The following is a 7,605-nucleotide window of genomic DNA, read 5'->3' on the forward strand; positions in this document are numbered from 1 at the left end:
ATTTAAATTTAACTTGTGCAACAACAAAATAATAATAATGTACCATTAAATAAATATCATAACTTTGTAAATTTACTATGTTTTAACTTAGATTCATAATATTTTAATAAAGCAATATGAGACAAAGCAATTAAAACAATGGGCAAATAATAAACAATTATCACAAGTAGTTATAAACAACTGGCAAAGACAAAGCAAAATTTGAAGCATAAAATTTGTTACCTAAATGAGTCCCAGTACAGAGTCTATGGAGCAAAAGCAAACTTACCTCCGTCTGGTGATCTTGGTAGAAGACCTCCAAATGATATAGAGGAATGAAACTCCCAACTTAGTATGTCTGCGAGTTCGTGTTCTCTAAAATTGAAGAATGAATTTTAGGAACAATGGAGGTTAAGAATATACTTATTGAAAGAAAGCTTCTGAGACAGAAGGAGTCCCAAGCGGGTTGCCAAGGACTCTGTCTTTTCCAGGGACTTTTATAGAGTAAAACCATGGGTTCAAGGCAGGGAAAACTGGCAGCTCATGAAGCAGATTGGCATAAGGTGGGATGTAACTATAGCTAACCAATAAGATCAATAGTTCAGGTAAAACTGTTTACATTAAGGACAAATAGGGAAGCAAGTCACATAGGAAGTGGGCATTCTTAAGGAGCAGTGACTCTTCCCTAGGGGAATGGGATGGTGACTCCAGGCTTCCTTAGGGTGATAGGGAACTATTTAGAGTATCAATCCTCAGGACATGAGTGCATCTGTTTGGTCTTTTGTCTTGAGGCCTGGCCCACAGCAGGAAGTGTCAGTCTCTCCCACAGTTGCCAGGTATCTGTACTGGCTCCATAGAGAACCTAGCCCTGTCTCACTGCCTATAATATTTCTGACTAACTCAGCTGCCTGCAACAATATGAGCATCAATAAAAATGATTGTGATGGGTTAAAATAAAAACCATATGTTAAGCCCATAAGTTCCGAAAGTTACAAAACAAAATTATACTTCATTAGTTATCTTGGTGGTTGCTCTAGTACCAATTCATTATTGTGAAAATTGATACAAGAAAAAAGTAAGCCTGTATCCTACCATTATAAAACAAACTGTGGGTCACAATAACCCAAGATTTATAACAGGAAAAATGTTTACAGAAAAATTCTCTAGGAAGTGCAGAAAGGACGATGAAATTCAAACAAAACATAATCTTTGGAAACTCTCCGTTATCAATACTAAATGAAGGGTGTTTTAATGACTTGCTTGTCACTAAATACTACAAGTTAGAGAAGAAGAGGTTTATTTTAGCTCAGTTTGCAGAGGTGTCATTCCATAATTGAGTGGTCCAAGGTAGGACAGCATGGCAGAGGAGACAAAGTCCATAGTGTGGCAGGCAGTAGGTAGCATCAATGAGCCTTCCTTCCCCTTTTATTACATTGAGGTCACAAACCTATTGGTTGGTGCCACCCACACCCAGGATGGTTTTTCTGTTTTCAGTAAATACAGTCTGTCATACCCATAACTATGCTATCTCATCAGTGGATTGATCCAATTATCACCCTCATAATCCATATTCACTCGCCCTAGATCCAGCCGCCTATGAAAAGTTCCACCTATGAGCACATGAGGCTTTGGGAGAATGTCTAAATATAAACTGTAACAAGTGGAATTGATAGAAGATTTCATAAAGGATCATGATGACATCAGCTGAATGTACTAATCAATCTTAGCATCACCAGAAGTATACAACAGAATAGTATATGCTCCCTGATATGAGCCAGTAGGAAATACATAGCATTTTTATGATTAGTTTTATATTACCACACCCTACCTCACCCAAAACTAAACTGAATCTAATTAAACTTCTACCTCAAGCAGTGTAAAAGAATAACAGGGGATAGAGGAACATGCTAAATGATCCAAGGAGTCAATCAAATCTGAACAGAAAAATTATATCCAAATGACCAGTTTTATTCAATTACAGTGTTTATGCAAAAGATGGAAATAGGAAAATATTATCAACATTAACAAGACATATCAACCAGAGACAATGGGCAACTTTTATTTAGATTATAATTCAAATAAACCAACTATAAAATACCTTTTGGGGACAACTGGGCAATAGTGAATGCTCTGGGTTGAATTGGTCCCTTCTAAAATTCCGTTTCCCTCAGTGTGTCTTTGTTTGGAGTACAGAAATAAAATTCAATGAATTTATAAGGTGGGGCCTTAATTCAAAAGGATTAGTGTTCTTATTTTTTGGTTGTTTTTTCTGTTTTTCTTTTTTGAGACAGGGTAGTTCAGGCTGGCCTTGAACTCACTTATGTATCCCAGCCTGGCCTCAAACTCACATCAATCCTTCTGCCTCAGCCCCCTGAGTGCAGCACTGCACCCAATCAAGAGTAGTGTTCTTATTAGAAGAGATTACAGAGTTCCCTCTCCTCGCAATGTAAAGATAGACTGCAAGCTAGGAAGAGAAACCTCACCAGAAACCAAATAGGCAGGCACCTTGACCTTAGACTTTCTAGGCTCCAGAACTGAGGAATAAATTTCTCTCTTTATGTAGCAAAGACTCAATTCAGAGAGATTTCAGTTTGATGACAAATCATGATTTAAGCTGAGTTCAGTGGCAGAGAAAGGAATGACAGCAACTTTACTGAACAAAATGGCTGCAGGTAGGACAGGATTTCTGCTTCAATAATATGACTGTCTTCTCCATGTAACCATTCTGATACTAGACCTTTTCTTTCTTCTGTCTTCTGCTCCACGTACCTTAATCCACTGAACAAACGTGCACGTCACTCGTGGTGTCGATACTGAAGACGATCTAACAAATTCCATTTTTAAAATCACTGTGATTTTCTTTAAACAAATGGACATTTACAAGTCAAATGACTTTTCTGTTTCTGCTTTATCGTAAGTCGGCATTTCTATAAGGTCCAGACGCAGGAAAAGTTTTCTTTCAAAAGGTTGGGAAACAGGAGCAGCTCGGCGGCTCAGCCCCTGCCTGGCAAGTGTGAGGGCCTGAGTCTGACTCCCGGTAGCCCCCCTCCCAAAGGTTGGGGGTCAGGTGAGAGCAGCGTTTCCGTGTTCTACACCCAGGCTTCTCCCAACGGCCAGGAGGCCCCCTGCGGGCCTGCGGGGTGCGCTTCGCCTTGGCCCGGCCTGGAATTCTCCGAGAGAACCGAGACCCCCGCCGTTAACGGCCCCACCGGCCCTGGCCGGGCTCCCCGCCCTGCGAGAGGCCGGGAGAGGACGCGTCCGCCGCCTCCAACTGGAACACAGCCGCAGGCCGGAGACCCGAGAGCGCTGGGCGTTCGGAGCCGCCCTCTCGCCCCCGAGGTAAGGGCTGCGCGCCCGGAGGCCACCATTCCTCCTGCTACCGCCCTCTGCCACTGTGTGGCGCCGTCGGTGGCCGGCGGGAGCCTCACCTAGGAGGCCCAGCAGCCCAGGGGACCCGGCTCCGGGGACACCCAGGTCATGGAGAGGGCCGCTAGCGGGTGCCTCACAGCCTTGGCCCCGCAGGGTGGGCTGCAGCGGGGGCAGGAAGGACGGCCCGGCAAAGCGGCGCCCGAACCAGCTTGCCTCGGCCTCTGCTGCTCAGCCGGGGTGCTCGCCTCCTGCTCCTGCTGCTCCTGCTGCTCCAAGCTCAGCTTCCTCTGCAGGAAAGCTACTCGATTGTTACTTTCTCGGTTGACTGATATAGAGCGGTATTATGTTTGTCAAGGTTTAGAAGTAGAGATGACCAGATGTATTTATGGATAAAATTATATTTGAGATTTGTTTTAAAATAATCTAGTTTTTGTTTTTTTAAAGGGTGGGGAAGAGCCTAGTATGGTGGCCCACTTCTGTAATTCCAGTACTCAGACCCTGGGGATCACACAAGTTTGAGCCCAGCTGGCACGATTTACTGACTTAGCAAGACAGTAGTTTAAAAACATTAAAAAAAAAAAAAACTTTTTTAAAAAAGAGGACAGTGCAAAAGCCTTGCTCAGTGCAAAAAAAAAAAAGGGGGGGGGGTGTGTGTGGATGAAAGAATACTGCCCAAGCGTGTAGATAGTGCTAAATAAAGCAGGATGATAGATACATATCCATACATTATTTTTTTCCTGCACTTTTATGTATGTTTGAAAATTAGCTTAAAACAGCTTATGTTGTGCTGGTTGTGGTAGTAAATGCCAGCACTTACTAGAGAGGCTAAGCAGAATCGTTGTGAGTTGAGGGCCAGCCTGGTGTACATAGCAGAGACCATCTCAACTCTCTCTCCCCCCCAAAATGGTTTTGTTTTATAAATGTTGGGTGTTTTTCTATACATTACTTCCCACCCTTGCAACAACCCTGTAAGGTCAGTTTCATGACCCTCATGTTTATATAAGAGCAAGTCCAGGGTCATGAGCTACAGAGCTCTGGCTAGAGCCACACCACTGATAATCAAGTAGCCAAGATTAAAAAACTTGAAGCTATAGTCCCATGGCCCGTTTACCTGTGTAACCAGAGAATATAGGTATGACCTCCTAGATCCCTGCCCTTGTGGGTCTCTGGAATAGGACAGAGCTAAAGGATGACAAAGAACGGGGTCCCCTATGGGCTGCCAGACTCTGGGATAGCTAATCATCTTTGCTCTGCAGAGCAGTTCATAGCTATCACTTCTGCCTGAGGTAAGCATAGTAGGTGGTAAGGGGATTTCTGACTCCATATGCCCAAACTCAAAGTCACACAGGTGACTGGATAAGAATCTAGATCTCTCAGTTACTACCTGGTCTTCATTCCAGAATGAGCATGAGGATCCACCATCATTTTCTTATTAGCTTGCTTTTCTGTTAGCTGGCCCTGGACAGCAGCATTCACTATGTTTGTGATCATATCTTATAAAGACAAAAGAGGGGCTGGGGATTTAGCTCAATGGCATAAGCACCTGCCTTGCAAGCTCGCAGTCATGAGTTCCATCCCTGGTACCAATTAAAAAAAAAAAAAAAAGACAAAAGAGGACTTCCAGACCTGCCTCTGAAAGTTGCAGGAACAAAGAGTTAAGTGTTTGAAGCAAGTGTTTGAAGCAAGGAGAAGTATTTTCAGGGGTTTTAATGGCAATGCATCCTTTAACAATATTTTTAATATGTAAATATTCACCATTATTTCAATAACATCTAGTATAGGAAAAGAGTGTTCCCATCATGGTGGGAGGTAGACAGGAACCAGGCCCCAAAGGGTCTGAATGGAATTTCCTCAGGTGAAAAAAAGGGGAAGGCTGGATTCCTAGTACAGTGAATAACAGGATTTTAAATTTCAAGGTGGGGTATGGGGGGCGTGTAACTCAGTTTCAAACATTTGCCCACCATGTTTGAAACCCTGGGTTCCATCATCACCACCCCAGCACTGCCAAAGGCCCCAAAAGTTTCAAAGTAGAAAATCAAGGCATCTCTTTGAAGAAAATTTATGGGATTTGACTCAAGGAAAGAAGCTCCAGAAACAGGTTTAGAAAAGTTGGTTCCACCAGGTGTGGTACTCATGCTTATAACCCCAGTACTTGGAAGGCTGAAGCAGGAGAATTGCCACAAGTTCAAGATCAATTTTGGGCTAAATGGTGAGTTCAAGGCCAGCCTGAATTATATAGTGAAACTTTTTTGCAGAAAACTAAACTTCAAAAGTTAGGTTCCATGGTATCAGGCCCTTCCTTTCTCTGATTTGCCATTTCAGCAAAGAGAATAATTCTTTCCTGTGACCATTTCATTGAGTGTACTCAGACCCTAGAACGACCTGAAGAAAGTTTGATTGGAACCCCATTGACCCATCATTGCTCTCCAGTTTACCAACAGGAATTCACTGACTTAGTGGGTGTCACAGATCCCCTAGAGCAGTAGTGGCAAACTTACAACACACATGGCGCCAGCTGTTATCATTGAAAGCTCTAAAAGGTTTACCACTACTGCCCTAGAGGATATGGATATAGCTCTGTGCAACTCCTAAGGGATGAGCTGAATATGAGGGAAGAGCAGCCAAAGGCCCAGACAGGGGATTTAAATTGGTCAGGGACTCAGAACAAATGGAGGAGTCATAGAAACTGATCCTCTATTTCTTTATTCTTTATGCTTTTTTCTTTATTCTTATCTTGGGGCTCATTCCCAACCCCTGGACTGCCTCTTAAGGTATAGGTGTCAACTCTATGTACAGCACAACAATTACTTTGCCAACACAGCTGCCTTCCCATTCATTATATAAGGTATCAATTTTCATGACAGATTATTGGATTCTCAAAACAAACTTATAAGGTCTGTACAGTCAGGGCTCTGTAGGTTTCTTGTTCATGGATTCCACCAGTTGCATATTGAAAATATCCCTTTAAAAATCATATGAGACCAGGTATGATAGTACAAGTCTGTAATCCCACCTACCCAGAAAACTAGAGGAGGATTGCAAATTCCAGGTCACCCAGGCAATTTAACGTGCCATCCCAAAATTTTTTAAATTTTCAAAAAGGGCTGGAAATGTGGCTCAGCTTCTTTGGTTCAATCCCCAATACCACACACACACATGCAAACATACACACATGCGCACACATAAATTATGTCAATGCTGAACATACAGTCTTTAAGAGGGTGGAGTGGTACTGGGGATTGAACCCAGAACCTTTATACTGAGTTATATTCCCCAGTGCTTTTTCATTTTTTGTTTTGAGACAGAGTCTCACTACCTTACTAACTTGCCCAGGTTGGGCTCGAACTTGTGATACTCCTGCTTCAGCCTCCCTATTGTTGATTATAGGTGTCTACGACCATTCAGGCCCAGATTCTTTTTCTTGTCATTATCCCCTCAACGATATAGTATAGGCCAGGGATGATGTCACATGCCTTTAACCCCAGCACTTGGGAGCCTGAGGCAGGAGGATTGCTGCAAGTTTGAGGCCACCTTGGGCTATATAATGACCTCAAGTCCAGCCTGAACTGTATACCAAGATGCTGTCTCCAAAAAACAGATGAAAATACCAAAGCTCTGAGGAGAATAACTTTCTCTTACAAGACAGAGCTGAGATTCCAACTCAGAACAAATAACTGTAGAGCCCACACACATCAGATAAATAAAACCTCACTGTGCCAGAAAGGGATGAGGATACATGGCCCTCAGAACTGTGAGCAGCATCTTCAGTATCCAAAACACCGAAGGGGACAAATGCTATACAAGCACATTCTCCCTAAAGAGCCCAAAGAAGGCTCTCTGCCTTTGACCAAGAGACACCAGACACCAACAGGCAGGGTTTTTATCTGATTCCATTTATTGTCCTTGGCGATAATGGGAGGGATAAGTCTACTTTGGCTACCTCCTTTTTTGCTCCTTGGCCAGGAAGTGAATGATTTTGCTCTACCACACACTCCTCCAAGATGTACTGCTACTTGATTCTCCAGTTCCATTTTTCCCCTTCTGGTGACATTTCCTAGTATATGATGGCTGGCAGCATTATCTTCTGCCATCAATTTCATTTGACCATTTCTGTGAAAACCTTTGAAGGTGCAAAGTGGGAGTTTATTGTGAATTTTGAAGTACTTAGATTTATAAGCGGATACATCATTATTCTTGGTTCTTAGGAAGAAGAAATAAGGGAAATGAAGAAACTTTTAATAGATGTTCTGGCATCAG

The sequence above is a fragment of the Cavia porcellus genome, unplaced genomic scaffold, assembly GCF_034190915.1.
Source record: "Cavia porcellus strain 051 isolate PalLab524CR breed Dunkin Hartley unplaced genomic scaffold, mCavPor4.1 scaffold_16, whole genome shotgun sequence".
Classification (NCBI taxonomy): domain Eukaryota; kingdom Metazoa; phylum Chordata; class Mammalia; order Rodentia; family Caviidae; genus Cavia; species Cavia porcellus.